Consider the following 21,783-nt stretch of genomic DNA (forward strand, 5'->3'; position numbering starts at 1 on the left):
AGCCTTCAAGCTTCTGGTCCTGTTTGAGCTGATTGCCCATCTCTGCAACTTCCCTCCACCCTCTCTGCTGACTCTCCTATTTGGGGGGACCGTGTGTGAGCCCTTATATTTTAGATTCCTAAGAACAGATGGAAGGTAATTTTTCTCACTTCATTTTTAAAATTAATTATTATTATTATTTTTTGGCTGAAGTATGCTCTGGCATGACAGAGGATCTCAGTTCCCAGACCAGGGACTAAACCTGGGCTGTAGCAGTGACAGGGCTGAGTTCTAACCACTAGACCACCAGGGAACTCCTTTTTCTCACTTCTACATAATCCAAAATGACTTGATTCTATTCTAATTCCTAATGGCTTTAACTTATATTCATAATTATTGTCTGAATCACTTCATTTGGGGCTGCAAACTGGCAGATTTTTAAATTTCTTCAGTCTTTCTACATCTTTTAGCTAGCATTCTGCTGTAAAGAAATTTTTTTTTTTTTTTTTTTTTTTGCTTTTTAGGGCCACACCCTTGGCACATGGAAGTTCCCAGGCTAGGGGTCAAATCGGAGCTACAGCTTCTGGCCTACACCACAGCCAGAGCAATGTGGGATCTGAGCCCCTGTCTGTGACCCACACCACAGTTCAGGGCAACACTGGATCCCTAACCTACTGAGCAAGGCCAGGGATCAAACCTGCATCCTCATGGATCCTGGTCAGGATCGTTAACTGCTGAGCCATGAAGGGAACTCTCTCTCTCTTTTTTTTAAAAAAATCATCAAATAATCCAACTGCTGCTCCTAAAAAGCTGGATTGCTTAATTCTTCTCTCAACAATTTTTAGGGAAAGGAGTTGGTGAAAGCACCATAGGTCAGGTTTTGTTTATAAATGTCAGTTGAACGTATCTGTGAAAAAGAAAACAAAAAACACCTGGCTGCTCTTCTATGGGGTTGATGTATAAACAATCCACTGTGAGTCCTGGGTTTCTTTCTGTTTGGTAACCAGAAGGGTGGGGGAGTCCTGAATCAAATAGATTCAAGTCCCAAGCCTTTGCTTCAGGACAGATCTCACCTCCTGGGAACGCTTCCTGACTCTCCTGTGGCCTTGTGCAAAGAATACCCTAGGTACCAGCTTGACCCACTGTAATTCCGGCATTTTAAAATTTCATGCTCCACATGTTTTCAGAATAATTGCTGTGTCCAGAAAAGCTGTGTCCGCCTTAGCAAAGCTGGCCTCTTCCTCGAGCTGCCCCCCAAGCCTTGTCCACGCATCGGGGCTTGTGTAAAGGAAAAAGATCCCTAATGACTCTCCAGTCCTATTTGGTTAATCTGTTGTGTTGCATTGAATACTTCTGGGTTTAGAGGTCACTGGAGCTTTGCAGAAAAAGGAGAAAAAGAGGACATTTAAAATGTTTTGTAATCCTCTTGTCTCTTCAAGCAAAGATTGTAATTTCTGGTTCAAGGGAACTGTAGCATAAACAATCTGCCTTATTTTGTTTGTCCCAGGGAAAAAAAATACAACTAACACCCAAAGTGGCCTCCTTTCCTGGTGTGTGTACATATATACATACATTCACTTTCATTTCTTTCTCAACACAGATGTGAGCTCTCTGCTGCTGTTCTGGACCCTGAACTGGACCTGAAAGCTGTGGATACTGGACACAGATGGTGTGGCCACATCCCAGGGTGGAAGTCATTTCCATGCTCTTCCCCAGAGAGCTTCTCTAGGCAAAACAAAACTGCTCACAAAGGGTTTCCTTATCAGAACAATGACAGGGTGGAACTTGCCAGAAGACCTGTGTTGCAGTGTCCTGCATGGCATGGGCACCGGATAGGCAGTCAATAAGTATTGCCTCCCCACCCACCCTGCTCCCAACAAGGTAATCCTGCAAGTGTCCTCTAGACCTGCTGTTCTATGCCTCCATCGGTAAAATAGTGGGGATCAAGTAGAAAGCCTCCTGGGGAAGCAGATGGGAAAGCCCTGGACTCACAGGTAGGGGTTTCAGCAGCGCTGTTCCTAAATGGGTAGAACTTTGGAGAAGATTCTTCACACTGAAGCCTCCCTTGGGGAATGAGTCTACTAAGGTAGAGCTTATGACTCCCATGATTCCCATTTGATTTTCCATTTTTTTTCTTTCAAAATGAAACTATATGTATATTTTCCCCTAATACATCTATATTATAAAAAAATTCAAACACTACCAAGAAGGACCAAGTCTTCCTAGCCCATGGACTTAACAGCTGGATATAAAGTCGTTCAGACATAAAAAATGAATATCACAGAAGTGTGAATAACTTAAACTTTTTAAATTACATTTTTCCCCACTGTACAGCATGGGGACCCAGTTACACATACATGTATACATATTTTTTTTTCTCTAATTCTGTTCTCTCTTGAAACATATATATTTAGGTACTTCCCTCATCTGTGTATGACCTGTATCACTGATATCTTCCCAGGTCAGCTTCTATTTACACGGAATTCTATTGTTTGGAATCCTGGACCCCCATTCCTCCTCTTGGCTGATCTAAAAACCTGATATCACACACCTGTGGACTCCCTGGGGTGTTCTTGGTGACTTCTCATCCTCACAAGTTTCCCCAGAAAGGAGGGTTGGGGGGTGAGTGTATCTGAGTTTTCACAATGTTTTCTTCTTGTGAGTGCAAACCATGGTGATATTCTGAGAGTGTCCCCCAACACAGAAAGGCCCCCAAAGCACCATGACCCTGACTTGTATTTTGGGATCCCCGCTATTTATGAAATATTCCCTCTGCTGTTCTGCCCCGGAGAAGTTGAGTCTGCAGAGATGTAAACTGGATCTCTACTCTGGCCTCATTTTTTTCTTCCTTGTTTCATTTTTTAATTGGAGTACAACTGAGATACAGGAAAGTGCATGCATCATCTGATATTTACAATATCACATAAATGATATTGGAACCATCTGTATATCTATCACCCAGGTTGAGGGGCTGGACATGCCAGCATCCAGGTGCTTTCTGCTCCTGGACTGCTTTTCCATTGCCCAAGTCCTAGTGCTCTTCTCACTGCCTGTGGGGCCAATAGTACCAGGAAGCACATAGCTGGGCCACTGCATTTCCTACCTCAGATGTCATTTCCTCATTCCCCCTACCCTCACCCCCCAGGACCTATTCCAAAGAAGTCACCATCCTGGAAGAACTAGCCAGTGTCCTGGATCTTCCCATCTCCATTTTCCTGCATCCCCACCTCCATTTTCCTGCATCCCCACTTCTGCCTGGATCCTGATCCAGACCAGAGCTACCAGCAGCCACCCCGATGTAGACCCGACACAGTCCAGAAAGGGTTAAACTCAGGCGAGCACCAGCTCCACGCAGTTAATCCGGGATTCTCGGCACTGATCTCCGCGCCTGTCATTTGCATTTCTCTCCTTTGTGCCGGCTTTTCTTCCTCCCCGACCGCAGGCCCGGGCGCCCACATTAGCATACGGTGCCCGGCGCGCCGGCTGCAGAGCCCCCGCTGAGCGCCAGCCTGCGCGATCTGCAGGCGCCATCAATTTTTCAGCACTTTTCTCATTTCTCATTACAGTCAGGCCCATGCGGATCCCCACTCAACACCCTCAGCCGTCCTGCCGGCGAGCCAGGGGCTGTCAGGTCCCTCCTCGACCCTCCCTTGCACGCCCTAGCTTGTTGAGGCCCCCACCGTCGTAATTAATCACAGTAGTAATCCCGGCCAAGCCTGCCTTTCTGCATAATTATGTCAACGCGTTCGGGTGCCTGGGCTGACAGAAATCTGACCAACCTTGAACAGTGGACCTTGTATCCCTGCCCCCAGCACCACCACTAGGGCCTGGGTTCCTTGCCTAACCCTGCCCCACACTCAGGTTTAGGCACTCAGGAACAGATGGCCACGCCCATGCTGAGAGGGGCGCTGAGGTATGGGAGTGGTGCATTTTTATGGGCTAGGTAGTTTTGTAGGCTAAAGGACTGGGGGGAATAGTCTAGCTATCTTGGAGAAAGGGCACATATTTCTAGGAATTGGAGCACCACTTACTTTAGGGCCTTTTATGGGCAGCATCGAAACTGTCATGGCGCCTACGAGTGCATCATTTAGCTTATATATTACCATGCTTGTACTGAGGGGGCTCAAGGTCTACTGAAGGTCAAATCTTCCGCCATCTTCAGCCTGGTAGGTACTATCCAGTTTTTGCTGTATCCTGTTCTTAACGGTTGTGTCATTTTTTAAAAAAATGGTTGTGCCCTGCCCCCTTCCCTCCTTCTCAGAAGCATGGCCACAGCCATGAAGTTATCTTTAGGTACCAAAGTGGGTGGTTGTCATAGCGATGTGTGCATTATTAAGACAGTGTTGTTCATCCCGGCAGCTAATCCTATAATGAAGGTGGCTCATTATCAGGTTGAGGCAAAGATGGCTTTTCTCTCCTTTTTGCTGTAGGCTTGGGGTCCAGTGGGGTCCCCAGCTCCAAGGTGGATCACAGACTCCTAGCAAGCATCTTTTTTCTATTTACCCCAACCTCCTTTCCTGCCTTTTCTAGGGGAAGATACAGGGGGATGGGGCTGGGCAGGGCTCCTGGAACCTTTGCCCATGATATGTGCCATCGCCAGTGTCTGCTGCTTTGTGAAGCACTTAAGCACACCTGAGAACTATGTTGGCCCAGGCAGCTGGAGCCTGTGTGAATTAAAATTCTATATTGGCCTGAAAACAGTCAGTTCCCTTGCTTTTCTTCTGCACCTGTTTCTCTTGCTTACCTAGTCCCAGAAAACCAACCCAGAGACCAAATAGTGCTTTTTGCATCACCACCATTTATTTAATAGAGACTTTGTTTCCCAGTGCTCATTGCAATTTTGAGTCTCTTAGTTTCATTAGAAGTTCACTGCCACCTCAAATTTGGGTGCCTGCTATTTTCCTTAATGACCAGATGTCAGTTATTTAAAATCATTTTGGAGATTGTCATTGCTTTCTTTGTCTACCTGCTTTTTTTTTTTTTTTTTAAGATTGTTACAGAAGTCTGTTGGGCTCAAGTTTAGTTTTCATGCTGCTTGTGAATCTCAACTACCCTTTTCTTTTAAAGTTATGCTGCTTCTAATTTTGCTCACTATTCAGCTTAAGGAAGCACCCTCTACAGAGGGAAAGGTGAACACAAACCAAGTAAGCTGCTGCCAAGTATTATGCGGGTCATCATGGATCTGAGAGGTGAGTGGGGAAAGGAAATGGCTTGTACCTTATTTTGTTATTCAGTGTAGGTCATGGTGAATAGAGATGCTGCCCTTCCAGGGACAGCCCTCAGTGATGCCCAGATGCCCTCCGCACTGCCTGTCTCCAATCCACCATTTCCTCCAGAGCTTTCAACAGCCTGCCCTGCAGCTTTACAACAGGCTAGCATTTTGTGGTAGGTTTTCTCAGAGCACAGTCACCCATGTGAGAATCACCTGGGGACTGATTAAAAATGCCAGTCTTAGGGTCCCCTACCTGACCACCTGGAGCTTCCATTTTCCTTAGGTAAATATGATGCACATAGATTATTTTTCATGAACCTTTTTGTGAAATTTAATAGTGGGTTTCCTTTTTCTTTCCCTCCTCTTACAAGTAATATAGGGTTACAGTGAAGCTGGTTCAGGGAAAATGAGAAGTGATTCTTGATCTCCAGGTACCCTCCTGAGGGACTCCTACATTTTTCAGGTTTTTTTTTTTTTTTTTGGTCTTTTTTGCCTTTTCTAGGGCCACTTCCCTCGGCATATAGAGGTTCCCAGGCTAGGGGTCTAATCAGAGCTGTAGCTGCCGGCCTATGCCAGAGCCACAGCAATGCAGAATCCAAGCCGCATCTTCCACCTACAGATGGCAATGCCGGATCGAACCTGCAACCTTATGGTTCCTAGTTGGATTCGTTAACCACTGAGCCACGATGGGAACTCCTAGTTTTTTTTTTTTTTAATGATTTTTATTTTTTTTCATTGTAGCTGGTTTACAGTGTTGTCATTTTTCTGTACAGCAAGGTGACCAGCCATACATACATGTATACATTCTTTTTTCTCACTTTATCATGCTGCATCTTAAGTGACCAGATATAGTTCCCAGTGCCATATTCAGTTTTTTTTTAATGTATCTTTCTAGAGATATTCTTTACAAATATATTTATATAAATCCCTTTAAGATCCACAAATGGAAGCATCCTAAATACATTGTTCTGTCATTTGCTTTCTTCCCAACGCAGTATATCTTATCTGTGGTTTCATATCAACATATTGAGGTCTTTCTCATTTTAAAAAATGGTGGTGCAGTACATTTTGTGTGGGATGTAGTATATTTTATGGGTCTGATAAAGCTGCTGTCTGTTTCTGATCAGACATCTTTCTCTCCTCAGGCTTTAAGAATAGGGTCTCACAAATCTGTAACCACCCCTGGGAAAAGGAGACAGATGATTTTTTTTGAGCCCTACTTTTGACCATAAGCTAGCCTGTCTTGGATTGGGTTTCCCTCTAGGCTGACCTGGATTCCAGTGTGGATCATTATCTGGAAAGTGATCACAGGGAACTCCTGTAGGACAGCAGGGACGACCCGGGTTATTAATACACTGGGGGCTGATTGGTTGTTGGTGGGGGTGTTGAATTCCCCTGCACTTCTGTTCTGGCCTCACTAGGAAGGTGGGTCCCAGTGACCAGAGAAAGCAGATCTCAGGCAAAGAGATACAGGTGCCAGCAGCTGGAAGTGGGCAGGTATGCACTGAAATAGAGTTGGGGTGTGTGTGTGTGTGGTTGGGGTACCAACAGTGACTGCTGCACAGGTGGAGGCCAAAGTTTCCCAATTCATCTCTGTACTAAAAAAAGAGCCATTGACATGGATGCAGTGTCAGAAAAATAGAACGTCTTCCTAGTTCTGCTTTTCTGAGTGGTGACTTTGGGGAAGTTGAGTCATCCAACCTTTTGGAGATTTACTTTTCTCATCTGGAAAATAGGGTTAATAGCACCTGTCTCAGGATGGTTTTGAAGATTAAATGAGATTTCTAGTTTTGTGAAAAGGGCTTCAGATCTCCATGTGTGTAAGATTACTGTTACGTATAACAGTTGACCCTAGGGAAAGCAAGAAATTTGCCTCATTCAGAACGTGCCTGAGGTCACACCACATTTGGTAATATCAGAACCCCTATTCCCTGATGTCATGCAAGTTATTCTCTAAAAATACCCACTTTCAAATTCAGACTAACCCAAATGGCACCAAGAGGCCAACAAAATAGGAAGAAAATGATTCACAGGGAAATACTTTCCATCAGGAGAAAAGCAAAACCTTTAAACCTGAAGAAGTAGTATCACCTTGTTTATCCAAAACAGCCTGGGTTTTATGGTCAGAAAGATGCTTGAAGTTTGCTTAGTTCATTGGTTTCAAACACTTTTAGTCTCAAAATGCTTCCTTTAAAGAGAATGGTGCTTAAAAGCATTACCAGGTGAAAATGGAGTGCTCCTTCAGTGGAGTTTGGTGGGGACTCAGGCCCTCCCCTGGGTGTCACTCACTTCCACCTTTGCTCATCCCAGCAGGCCTCAGGTTCCCCCAGGCTCTACAGATGTAGTTTGTAGACAACTTGTTTGATATAAAGGATGAGATGGGGCCCCATGTCATTCCAAGCTGGGGCCCCTTTAAATGGTCCAGAGAACACGGGCCAAGGCATTGTGGAGGGTCAATAACTCAGGGCTGCAAGACCCCAATCTTGGAGAAGAGGAAGCCAGTGAGACCTCCACCCCCAGCTCTGATTCTGTGCTTTAAGGGTAAGCTCTTGAGTCCCTTTTCCCCTGACCCCCTTTGAAGTTGGGAGCCCCACCTGAAGCTCCAATCTGTCCAGTGCATTGTCCGCTCATTTTCCTTCATGCTCAGCACACTCTTTCCCCAGCCCTCTTTGCTCTCACACACATAAACTGATTCTCACTGGTCCCAAGGGACTGTCCTGCTAGGCCACTTCCCTCCCATCAAGCCCTTAGGAGAGGGGGATGGGATGCCCAGATCGACGAGGGCACTTGTCTGAGGTGTCAAAGCTTCCGCAAGCCACTGGTGCAGAGCAATTTGGGCTACATGTGGTTCACAGTAGCTGTAGATCCCCCTGTGTCGGGGTATCTTCTATTTTGCCTTTCCTCTTATCCAAATTAGCCTCCTCCAAGGGCCTCGTTGCCCCTCCAATATCAGCTAAATAGTACTGGGGAAGACAGTCTTGGATACTGATGGGCACCTCTTTTCTCCAGGGGAGAAACAACTGGAAATGGGATTGGATATGTCCATACATGTCTGGCAAGAACAACTCTGATCTGATCTTCCTGTTGTGACTGTGCTACTTCCTGGCAGGCAGCCCCCTAAGCCTCAGTTTCCTTGTCTGTAAAATTGTGATGGTGATGCCTTCCTCCTTGGGTTACTGTGAAAACTACACAGAATGATGTGTGTGAAAGGGCTTTGGAAATTGGAAAGGCTTCAGGATTGAAAGGGACACCTTTATTACTGTCCCTTTGTGATGGCTGTGGAGCTGTAATTCTGTCAAGGTGGAACAGAGGCAGCGTGGCATGGGGTGCAGAATATACTTGCTTCTCCAGGAAAACTTGCCCTTTCTGGAGAGAGCTGTGCCCTTCAGATGCCCATGACCCATGTGGGTGGGAGTGGGTGGATAACCGCCCCAGCTTTTCAGTTCTCCTTTGGGGTTATTCAGAGGCATGATCTTGTCTCAGAGGTCCTCAGCATGGCCCCAGTACTGCTCATTAACGCACCTCTTACTAAATTTCCTTCTTTCTCTCACCCCCCACCCACTCTCCTCTTACCCCACTCTCTGGGGGTTCTCCTCCCAAACAAACTACCTGTACCCTAATCCTTGTTTCAGGGGTTCATTTTGAGGGAGCCCGGACTGAGTCACACAGCCACTTGCACAGAAGCAGAAGAGGGTCGAGGGAGGATGTAGGGAGAGCAGAGGGTCAGGCCTCCCACAGCTGAGGTGATAGGAGGCAGGAAATAGGGGTCTTGCTCAGTGACTCAGGAAGGATGTGGGGTCCCTGGAAGCTGCCTGTCCCCTGCTAGCATGACCTCAACTGGAACCCAAGGCTCCCTCCCAGCCATGTGCTAGCTTGTCCTCAAGAGTGTTCTCTGCCTGAGGCCACTCCCGGGCTCATCTATGCCCAGCTGGGGAGGGGACATAGCACATGGGGATTGTGGGCTATAGTGAGGGCTCCACCCCTGCGAGCTTCTGGGCCATGTTGAGTGTTTGGAGCTGAATCTGCTGAGAATGTGTCACATACCCTAAAGCAATATGATGAAGCAAAACAACAAAAAGCAAATTGGTAGGGGGGCAATTTGAAATTGAACTTACTACATGAACTTGCACACGTTGAACTTCTCTGGGTCCCTATTTTCCATCTGTAAAATCAGTGGTGGGGGGACTAGAGGATCTCTGTGAGTTGTCCTAGCTCAGAAATTTATACAGGACCTGTCTTCACTGACTCTGCTTCTAGGTACCCCTGGCAGAGATAAGTCAGGCCTGATTGAAGGTTGGTTCACAGCTCATCTACACCATCTCTAGAGCATTACATGAAAAAAGAGTTCCCAGCATGGCTGGAGCCCACTGCAAAGTGTTTTTTTCCACCTTGGGTCCTGTCCTGTACTCCTTGTACTGAAGCCTTCTGCTTGGAAGGCTGTGATGCCATGTCTTGTAGGTATAATCCTCATTCTGCTTCTTATCTTTCTTCTCTCCCCCATGTAGATTTATAGGTTTCTGGCCCAAGTTGGGGAAGGGGGGAATTATTTATAAAGTTTTTTTTTTTTTTTGCCTTTTAGGGCTGCATGTGTGGCATATGGAAATTCTTAGGCTAGGGGTCGAATTGGAGCTACAGCTGCCGGTGTATGCCACAGCCATAGCAACACCAGATCTGAGCTGCATCTGTGACCTACCCCACAGCTCATGGCAATGCCTGATCCTCAACCCATGGGCAAGGCCAGGGATAGAAACTGCGTCCTCATGGATAGTAGTCAGGTTTGTTAATGCTGAGCCACAGCGGAAACTCTGTACTTTTAAAGTTTTACTACTAGGTTGGTCTGAACTTCCTTAATACTTAACCCTAAGGTGAGATATGAAGAGGTGTAGTGGTTTGTGCTTGACTTTGGTGCTGGTGGTGTATGTGGACCTTTGTGGACCTGTCACCCATGGCTGGACTGAAACCAGGTCCTTGAGAGGACGTGGTATGGAGCATTCCCAAGGCCTGTTGTGCAGCCTGGGGAAAGGCAGGGTCAAGCAGTTGCCTGAAGTTACAATCACTGGTGTAATGAACTTGAAAGAGAAATTCGTTGGGCAATAGAAAACTGAAGAAAGTTATATTTGTTAGACGTCTATGTTTGTAGACTGAGATTTTATTTATTTATTTATTTATTGGTCTTTTTTTGCTTTTTCTAGGGCCGCTCCCACGGCATATGGAGGTTCCCAGGCTAGGGGTCTAATTGGAGCTGTAGCCACCAGCCTACACCAGAGCCACAGCAACGTGGGATCTGAGCCCAGTCTGCAACCTACACCAGAGCTCACGGCAACCCCGGATCCTTAACCCACTGAGCAAGGCCAGGGATCGAACCTACAACCTCTTGGTTCCTAGTCGAATTCGTTAACCACTGTGCCACGACAGGAACTCTGAGATTTTATTTTTTATTTTAGAAAATTTTTTATTGGAGTGTAGTTGATTTACAAAGTTGTGTTTCAGGTATATATATATATATATATATATATATATATATATATATATATATAGCAAAGTAAGGCAATTATCCATGTACACATATCTGTTCCTTTTCAGATTTTTTTTCTATATGGGTTATTACGGAATATAGATTTCCCTGTGCTATGCAGTAGTAGACTGAGATTTTCTATGTGCTTTATATAGACTATTAAGTTTAATGTCAATCTGATATGATGGGAAAAAAACAAATTTTATTTTATTTCCTTTTTGGTGTTTCTGTCTTTTTAAGGTTGCACCCATGGCATATGGAGGTTCCCAGGCTAGGGGTCCAATCAGAGCTGTAGCTGCTGCTCTATGCCACAGCCATAGCAATGTGGGATCCGAGCGGTGTCTGCAAGCTACACCACAGCTCACAGCAATGCCGGATCCTTAACCCACTGAGCGAGGCCAGGGATTGAACCCACGTCCTCATGGATGCTAGTCGGGTTCGCTAACCACTGAGCCATGATGGGAACTCTGAAAACAAATTTTAGAGTCTGATCAGCACTAGATTTGAATTCAGGTCCTTTTGCTTAGTTGTTGAGTGATTGTGGGTTACTTGTGTAACTTTTCTAACCTTCATTCCTGCACTCTAAGCTTCATTCCTGCACATGCCATATCAGGAATGATGATACTTACCTTGAAGGGTTGTTGGGGGGTTAATAGTGATTCCTATGAAAGCTCCAATAATGGGTTTTCAATATGTATCATTTTACTCAAGATCAGTTGTACATGAAATCAATTTGCAGTTACATTTTACTAAAGCTCCTTTATATGCTGTTGGTCCACTTAATTTTTAACAGAATTATGTTATTCAAAAAGTTCTTAGCAAAGCTATTCCTTCTGGGTATTGTTGTAAGCAGATTTAAATGGGATGAACCCCAATGTCATTGTCTTCACGGCCCAGAGTCTGGCATAGCCCTACCTGGACAGCAGGCCACTTAGAGAGTGACCATCTTGCCCTTCTTTTTCTCCAAGAATGACACATATAAAACATGGGCTTGTTTTCCCAGTGGACCTTTGGTATTTGTTTTTGGTTGGAAGAAGTGCAGCATTTGACTTTGGTATTTGTTTTTGGTTGGAAACCATTCAGTGAAGGAATTCCCTTCCTTTCTCCTTTCCAGCATCTCTCCCAACCACAGAGGCCAAAGCTAATGTAAAAGGAATGAGGGGCGTTCCTGTTGTGGCTCAGTGGAAATGAATCTGACTAGCATCCATGAGGATGCAGATTTGACCCCTAGCCTGGATGTGGCCCTAAAAAGACAATAAATAAATAAAGAAAGAAAGAAATAGAAAAGTAAAGAAATAAGTAAAACGAGATGGTTACAAAACATTTATAGTTGTAGAGTAGCCCATCTGTTATTGAAGAAAGGTCTTCTTTTTTTCCCCCAGGAAAAAAAAAAAGCTCACAGCCACCTTCTAAGTTCAGAGAAAACACCACGCCTCTCTGGACAACAGTAATAATCAATTCTGACAATAGTCTCCTGAGCTCAGTGGTCTACAGTGACCAGTCCTGCAGTGTACATGAAGTGACCCCCATCACTGCCCACACACTTGGATTCGTGGTGGCCAAGCATGTGAACCTGTCACGCTTACCTTCATACTTCCTAATTATCAGACATACAACCAATGGATCGGAACTCTAGTTTGGAGGCAAGACCCAGATTTTGGCAGATAGCATTACTGGCTCTGCATTCTTTACCTGCCTGACATCCTCATTCTTGCTATGGCCTCATTGTGGGTGGGGTATAGTCCCCATCCCTTCACTTTGGGCTGGGCCATGCAACCTTCTTGAGCCAGTGATATCTTGGCAAAAATGAGTGGATACCAGTTCTAAGCCTAGGCCTTGAGAGGTTTCAGACGTGTCTGATTTTTCCCTTCTGCTCAGAGGAGACCTTCCAGGCATCTGTATCCCTCGTGATCTGGGCCCTGGAATGAACACATGTGGAGTAAGTGTGAGCCAAATCTCAGTGAGAGCCAGGACGGACTCCATCCAAAGCTGGAGGCAGAACCACCCAGCCAAGCCCAGCCTGGATCTGCCAGCCTCCAGCTGACGTGGGGACCCACAGACCCATGAATACACGAATGAAAATGATGATTACTAAGATTGAGGTGGTTTGCTATATAGCAATAGTGCAGCAACAGTTAATGTGCTTGCTTGCTTTCTAATCGAATGCCACAGTATATTGACCTTGGACACCAGACATGGTGGGGACACAGGAAGCACCCCAGCAGAAAGGCTCTTTCTGACTTGAGGGCTGGGATCTGCCTCAAGGAGAAGGTGTGAGACTCAATTAAGATACAATTAAGATCCTCCTCCGTGGCCTCCCTTTTATCTCCTGTCCTCATTATCCCACTTCCTTTTCTTCTCACCGTGGGAATGGTGCCGCTGTTGCATGCTGATGAGTTTGTCTGTGGCCCAACTTCTGAGCTAGAGACGTCTGGGTAATTAATTTGGATTTAAGCTCCTCCAACCAGCCCTTGATAGACCCATGACTGAGTGCATTGGAAGGCCTTGATTTCTCCCGGGCATTTTTTGGGTACTTAGAGGTCAAGAGTCATTTGATACCTGTCTATCTACAGTCGGTCTCAAAGTGAGTTTTCAAAAATGCATGAAAATGTACAGTTGTTTCAAGTGACTTAGCTTACTCCTGGGAACCTCCCCCACTCCCCCCACATGCTCTGAAGTGTTTTGCATTTCATCTTTAAAATTTGGTTACAAAGCAATTCTCCTTCATGAATGTATGAAATATTTACTGGGCGTGAGGCTTGGCTGGAGCCCAGGCAGAATGTGCGCACCTTGACACAAGGCCCCCACTGAAGGAAGGTGAAGAGCAAGTAGAAATAAGGGTGTAACTCCAAAAGGTCAACAGGGAATGGGCTCAAGAGGTCATAGCCCGGTTTCATATGTCTTTGTTTCTGGGTACGCAGTGCGCCTTCTGACTTTTCATATTTCTTTGCCTTCTCTCTACCCAATTTAAATCTTCTCAAGGCCCAGTCTTTCTAGTTTTCATCAGGACTAAATGAAATTGCTCATGTTCTGAAATGCAGTAGTGCTTACTGCAATGGCTTGCAAAATATTGGCTGTGTCCCACAATAAGAAATAAATTTTGGGAGTTCTCTTCATGGTGCATCGGAAGCAAATCTGACTAGTAACCATGAGTTGTGGGTTCGATCCCTGGCCTCGCTTATTGGTTTAAGGATCCAGTGTGGCCGTGAGCTATGGTGTTGGGTTTCAGATGTGGCTTGGATCTGGCATGGCTGTGGCTGTGGCATAGGCTGGTGGCTACAGCACCCATTCGACCCCTAACCTGGGAACTTCCATATGCTGTGGGTGCAGCCATAAAAAGCAAGAAAAAAAAAAAAGAAAGTTTGCATCCGTTCCTAACACACACACACACACACACACACATACACTTTTATATGTGTTAAATTTCACTCTCTGTCTTAATCTGTGTTCCCCCAGAAGTAGACCCCAAGATAAGGATTCACATGCAAGTGGTTTATTTGGGAGATGATGACAGGAAAGACCAGTAGGGGAGTAGGGAAGTGAACCAGGAAAAGGAAGGAAGATATTAAAGGCACATCATCCACAGGTCTGTAATCTCACTGGGGGACTCTGCAAACAGTTTTTGTGGGACCTAGCCTTCAGGTTGTCCCCCAGTGATCCTGGCCTCCTGGTGTTCACGCCCTTGTGAAATTTCCTCCCACACTGAACTGTGCCTGTGGCCTGAATGTCTGGTAGATATGGCAGAAAGAAGGGATGCTGTTCATGGCAGGCAGCCTCTGCAATGGCCTTAGTTATCTCCACCTCCTGGTGTTCATGCGCTGTGCAATCCCCTTTCCTAGAGGAGAGCCATGTATAACCAACAAGTGACTCTGTTCTAACCAAGAGGATATAACAACGTTGATGGATCTCACTTCTGAGATTAGGTCACAAAAAGATTCTAGCTTTTGTCTTGCTTGTGGTCTCTTGCTCTTTCCTTCACTGACTCTGAGGACAAACAAGCTCACATGTTGTGAGCTACTATCTGGAGAGGCCCATGTGGGGAGGAACTGGTGTCTGCAGCCAACAGCCTGTTAGGCCCTAAGTTCTGCCAGCAGCTATGCATGTGAGCTTGGAAAGGGATCCTTCCCCAGTTGGGCCTTGAGATGACTGTAGCCCTGGTTGCAGCCTTGAGAGAGATTCTTGAGTCAGAGGCACCCACTAAGCTGTGCCCAGATTCCTGACCCATAGAAAGTGTGAGTGAATACATTTTTTAAGCACATTTTTTGAAGCTGCTAAGTTTTGGGGTAATTTGTTTTATAGCCATAGATTATTAGTGAAGCATCTGACTTTTGAAGCTAGGTTATAAGAACCTTTGCTCTTTCCACTTTGGTCTCTCTTTCTCTTGGATTACAGGCTTGGGAAAAACCAGCCACAGACTGTGAGGGCACTCCAGAAGCCATAGGGGCAAGTGTATGTGGCAATGAACTGGGGCCGCCTGCCAACAACCAGATTTGTGCATGAGCCAACTTAGAAGCAGGTCATTCAGCTCCAGCCAAGCTTTGACTGACTGCAGTCGCAACTGACTTCTTGACTCCCATCTCATGGGTCACCTGGAGCCAGACCACCAATCAAGTATCTTCTGAATTCCTGATCAACAAAAATGGTGAGGTAATAAACATTTATTGTTGTCTCAAGCTGCTGTGTTTTGGGAGTAAATTCCTATGTAACAATAAATAACTAATACGGTGTAGAACAAGTGACTCAGAGTTACTCAACCCAAATGAGGGCTACACATCTGTCAGTGAATGTGAGCTGTTTTGAGGTGGTGTTAATTCCCCTGCACTGATTTGTGGGCAGAGAGGGCTTTAGTGGCCAGAGAAAGCTTGCAGGCAAACAGATGTTCTGACAGTTGGAAGTCAGGTCTGTGTTTACCCAAAGCTAGAGGTGAGGGGATATGAGTAGGGGGGCTCCCAGGGCCTGTTAACTCTCAAACTTAACTTAAATCTCATCTCTACTACTTCCCTTCTTTCTTTTCAGAGCCTGGTTCCTCCAGGATATTTCCCCTGGTAGAAGGAAGAGAAGGCAAGCACCCCTTTCCATAATTGACCCATCTTGGGGGCTTCTTTTGATGGGTGTTGGTGTTTCTTGCGCCAACACTGACTGGTTGTTGATGTTCTCTGTGATATGAATCCACAGGTGAGGCTTGCTTATGGGGTGCATGTCTAGGTCTTTGAAGGGCCCCACGGTAATTCCCTTATGGAGACTGACCTCTCCTGCCCCCACTCAGCTTGCACTGTGATATCCGTCCCATAGCCTCCCTGTGCATGGTGGGCAGCCCAGTTGAGTGAGTACAGGAAGGACAAGTAGAGTCCAGTGTGTGATGTGTGCCTGACCTTTGAGGGACTTACAGTATCAGCCTCAGCAGACAGGCTGTTCCGTGCTCTTCTCTTCTGCCATATGCCTCCCCTATAGTTATATCCCTGCTCTGATAGGCACAGTGCATCCCTGGGGTTGAGGTGCCTATTCCCCATCTTGAAGGAATCCCAGATCTTCTCCTCTGATGCTTGACACCTTCTTGCCTGGCTCTGAGGTGGGGCTGGGGGAGTCTCTCATATCCAACATGGCCTTACAGTTAGTGGCTGTGCCATGGGTCCTAGCTTCTATTTCCAGCGCAGCAGGGAAACTCTTGCCTGGCCACCAGTAATACAAATAAAACCCCTTTCTCATGCTGAGCAGTGGGTACTCCACAAATATTCGTTTTCCTCATTCTCAGTGTCAAGAATGGAACATGCACCAGTGTGGTTGGCCTTAGGACATGGGTTTAATACAAAAATGGGCTCACAGAGTGAGGGAAAAGAAAGAATGTGTGCTCTTGCTCCTATTCCGAATGCACGGTCTCACATGGAGTGGGTCCCTACGGAGCTGTTTCAGGAGCACTTTCAACAGAAAACAAATATATAGAGATGCAGAGCCTTTGATGCTTGTGGGGGAAATGGAATAGTGGCCTTGCCTGGTCTTCAGTGGCTGCTGCCATGAGCCAGGGGCTTCCCCTTCCTGGGCACCTGGTGGCTGCCACCCTGCTTGCTGGTTTTCTGTAAAATGTGGCCAGATGCAAGCCGTACGCCAGGGACCCTCCCTTCCCAAGGCTGCCTGGGCTCCCTCCCCTTCTCTTTCTTCCTTCCTTTCTTCTTCCATCCATATATTTCTGTATCTACTACAAAGGTCAGAAAAACAAATCAATGAAAAGAAGGACCCAATAATCCTGAGACCTGGCTCGGAGGTGGGAGGTGGGGAGGGAAGTCGCTCAATAAAATGAAAGAGAATTTAAAAATTCTCTGAACAAGGCACAGCATGGGGTCTCGATCAAAGGGCCAAGCAGCTTCAGCTTCGTGTGTGCAGGAGCTGGATGCTCTGAGGCTGGGGGAGAGCAGCCCCCACACCTCGGCCCCCCTCCCCTCCCTTCCAACACACACACACACACACACACACACACACACACACACTTACTCATAGCACATGCACATGCGCAGGCACTCTCCTTGGACCACCACCTGACTGCTAAAGAAAGATCTGAGGATGGTTTTCTGGAGTCTGGGAAACAGAGGGGAGAACACATTGGGAGCCCACTTATATGCCTGTAGTGGTCCCCCTTTCCAAAGCTGTGTGAAGATCCCATCCACATGAGAGGGGCAAATGCCCTTTGAGGACCAGACAAGCATATTAATAGTAACTGAGGAATGGGATGTTCTAAAGTCCCTCTTGGCTTTTTTTTGAACTGACCTTGGAAAGAGGTGAGAAAGTAAAAACCCATCAGTCTTCAAAGAACCAAGTCAGCTTTTTAAAGTCCCTTCCTGTGAATGGCAGCTCTTTCATGAAGTCTTTCCTGACACATACCCTCGTCCCCCAACTCAAGGCACTCTCCCCTTGAAGCACCCACTGTACCCTAGTACTCTTCCAGCAGAGCACCTGGGGTAATTTATCATTCTTCATCATCAGTGTGTCCCATTCTATTCAAAGGGGGCCAGTGGTAAAGCAGATTAGGGGCAAACTTAATTGGCGAGTGAGCTTGGACAAGTGATATAACCTCAGATTCCTCATCTGTAAAATGGGGCTAGTAAATGGAGTTCTTCTTTCAAAAAGTGGCTCTTCACATATTTAAGGGCAGGCTTTCTCCATTAGGCTCAGCAGGCTCTGCTGTTTTCACAGTTCTTCAGCTATGTTACTTCCAAAAATGTTTTGAGCAAGAACAGCATTGTGAGAATAAGGATGGAGGCTCTCTGCTTTGGGGAGCATTGAATGTTATATGTTCTGGCATGTTTGCTATCAAGTGACTCATTGTGCTTATTGTACATCAGTGTAGAAAATATGAGGACTTACATATGTACATAGGTGGAGAAGGCAACATATGTGTGTCTCTATGAGTGTGTGTATGTGTGTGTGTGTGTGAGTGCATATGATTATTTTCCTGCTTCTCTCCAAAGAATTTTGAGGTGGCTCGCTGATTAAAACAGACTAAGAGGGAGTTCCCGTCGTGGCGCAGTGGTTAACGAATCCGACTAGGAACCATGAGGTTGCGGGTTCGGTCCCTGCCCTTGCTCAGTGGGTTAAGGATCCGGCGTTGCTGTGAGCTGTGGTGTAGGTCGCAGACTTGGCTCAGATCCCGCGTTGCTGTGGCTCTGGCGTACGCCGGTGGCTATAGCTCCGATTGGACCCCTAGCCTGGGAACCTCCATATGCCGTGGGAGTGGCCCAAGAAATACCAAAAAAAAACAAACAAACAAACAAAAAAAACCAGACTAAGAAACAAATCACTTAATAATAAAACAGAATAAAGATTATGGAAAGACTGCAGAAGTAGATGCTTTAAGATTCCTTAGTAGAACAGATTAAACATGTGCAGGAAATTTGGCTGTTTCTTAGAAGTTAAGGCTCTAAAACAAATCCTTGTGGTTATCTTGTTTTTGTTTTAGCAAAAATGTTTTATTCTCTGACTAATTCCTGCTTGTGGTGGGTTAGAGACATGGCAGCTGGATCCAGGGAGATGAGAAATTTAAGTAGGCTTAGAAGTTGGCAGCTAACAGCATATTGGCTTGTGTCTTTTTTTTTCACCTACTTTTCTTTGTCTTTATCTTATTTACGTAACAAAAACAAAAAAGTCCTCTATTTTTTCCGCATTATTTCTATAACAATTCTGTGTATGGCATAAACATCATTCTCATAAACTGAAGCCCCAGAGAGTCCAGGGTGACCTGTCCATTGTATGGATATACCACAATTTATTTATCCATTCTCTTATTGATGGACATTTCAGCTGTTTCTGCGTGGGACTTTAATAAATAAAGCTACTATGAACATTCCTTAAATTTTTTTTTTAAATTAAAGTATAGTTGATTTACTATGTTGTGCCAATTTCTACTGTATAGCAAAGTGATCCAGTCATATATATATACATTCTCTTTCTTACATTCTCTTCCATCATGGTCTATCCCAAAAGACTGGTTATAGTTTCCTGTGCTACACAGTAGGACCTCATTGCTTACCCATTCCAAATGTAAAAGTTTACATCTACTAACCTCAAATTCCCACTCCCTCCCCTTCGGCAATCACAAGTCTGTTCTCCATGTCTGTGAATCTGTTTCTGTTTTATAGATAGGTTCATTTGTGCCACATTTTAGATTACACATATGAGTGATATCATATGGTATTTGTCTTTCTCTTTCTGACTTACTTCACTTAGTATGAGAATCTCTAGTTGCTTCTTTGTTATTCTTGTATAGGTCTTGTGGATTTATGTTTTCATTTCTCTTGAGAAAATATCTAAGGGTGAAATTGCCAGATCATGGGAATGGTGAATGTTTCATTTTTTAGTAGAATTTTACCAGTTTACACTCCTAAAAATGGTGTTCAAGAGTTCCAGCTTCTACGTATTCTCACCAACCCTTGGTGTTGTCAGTCTTTGTTTGTAGCTATTCCTGTGAGTATGTAGAGGTCTTACAGTGTAGTTTTGATTTTCATTTCCTTGATGATCAGTGACTTTGACACCTTTTCATATGTGATCTGGCCATTGGAATATTGTCCTCAGCACCTGAAGGAATGAGCTACTGCTACTCACAATAACAGACTAATTTCAAATCCATTATGTTGAGTTAAAAAAGCCAGACAAGAAAAGAGAACATACTGTATGATTTTGTATTCTGTAACTTTACTGAATTCAATTATTAGTTCTAAGTTTTTTGGTGGTGGTGTTGGATTTTTTCTATATAGCATGATATTATCAGCAAACTGGCAGTTTTGCTTCTTCTTTTCCAACTTGGATGCTTTTTATTTTTTTTTCTTGCCTAATTACTATAGTTAGGACTTCCAATACTATGTTGAGTAAGAGTGGTGAAAGTTGGCATCCTTATCTTGTTCCTAATCTTAGAGGGAAAGCTTTCAATTTTCAACATTGAGTATGATGTTGTTGGGTTGTCATATGGCTTTTATAATTTTGATGTATCTTTCCTCTATACCACTGTATTGAGAGTTTTTAATCATAAATGAATGTTGAATTTTGTCAAGTGACTTTTCTGCATGAATTGAGATGATCATGTGATTTTTATTCTTCCTTTCTTTTTTGTCTTTTTAGGGCCACGCCTGTGGCATATGGAGACTACCAGGCTAGGGATTGAATCCTAGCTGTAGCTGCTGGCCTACGCCACAGCCACAGCAATGCCAGATCCAAGCCATGTGTGTGATCTATACCACAGCCCACAGCAATGCCGGATCCTTAATCCACTGAGCAAGGCCAGGGATTGAACCTTCATCCTCATGAATACTAGTCAGATTTGTTTCTGCTGAGCCATGATGGGAACTCTTATCCTTCCTTTTGTTAATGTGGTATATCACATTGATTGATGTGCAGAATAAGAAGCATGCTTGCGTCTTTGGAATAAATCTTCCTTGGTCATGGTGTATGCTAAGGGGGGATAATTTTTATAATTTTGTAGAAAGTCATCCTTTTTTTGAGATTTAAATTTTAAAAAAAATTTTAATGATTTTTTTCCATTATAGTTGGTTTATAGTGTTCTGTCAGTTTTCTACTGTACAGCAAAATGACCCAGTCTCTCTCTCTCTCACACATACACATTCTTTTTCTCACAATATCCTCCATCATACTTCATCATATGTGACTAGATATAGTTCCCAGTGCTATACAGCAGGATCTCATTGCTTATCCATTCCAAATGCAATAGTTTGCATTTATTAACCCCAGATTCCCAGTCCATCCCACTCCCTCCCCCTCCCCCTTGGCAACATAAGTCTGTTCTCCAAATCCATGAGTATTTTCTGTGGAAAGATTCATTTGTGCCATACATTAGATTCCAGATATCTGATATCATATGGTATTTGTGAAAGTCATCCTTTAAGCCTACAGGGCCATTGTGGTGAACATTGGGTCATGAAAATCTGTTCGTGAGCAAAGCCTGCCGTGGTACTTGTTGAAATAGCAGTTTATGATCATTTTGGTGGAGAGATATTTCATCCTAAAGATAGAAGCCTAACTGGGGAACATTTTTTGCTTATTCATCCATTCTTGCTCCCTTTTTTTCCATCCATCCTCCATCAAACCAATATTTTCTGTGTAGCGAGGCTGATGAACACTGTGTTCTGGACACTATGCTAGCTTCTGGAGACGAATTGGTATTTTTCCCCTTTTAAGCAGGGAATTCAATGACATTTTTATTTGTATGCTTCCCTCTCTGACTCCCTAGGACTTTTAAACACCTCTAGCCAGGATGTGACAAACACCTTTTCTTTCCAAGCTGGAGAGCGCATCTCTGCCTTTGGATATTACAAATGAGCTGGAGAAAGCTCCATAAGGCAGTGTTTTCTCAAATTCACACTATCAGTTCCTCTCTGTGGTTAAGGAGTCCTTCCTGCTTGGGCTCATTTGTGCTGCTGCCCTGTCTGGTCTTTGGCACCAGAGGCCTACTGGAGCATCTGATGTAAAACATAGCCTTTTTTTCCAGTTTACACTTAGAGAATGATCTTGCATTCTGAAATAGGAAAAAAAAGAAGGTGGGGGGGTACCACAATAATCAAAGAAATAGTCTCTTATA

This window comes from Phacochoerus africanus, chromosome 1, assembly GCF_016906955.1.
Source record: "Phacochoerus africanus isolate WHEZ1 chromosome 1, ROS_Pafr_v1, whole genome shotgun sequence".
NCBI classification, from domain to species: Eukaryota; Metazoa; Chordata; class Mammalia; order Artiodactyla; family Suidae; genus Phacochoerus; species Phacochoerus africanus.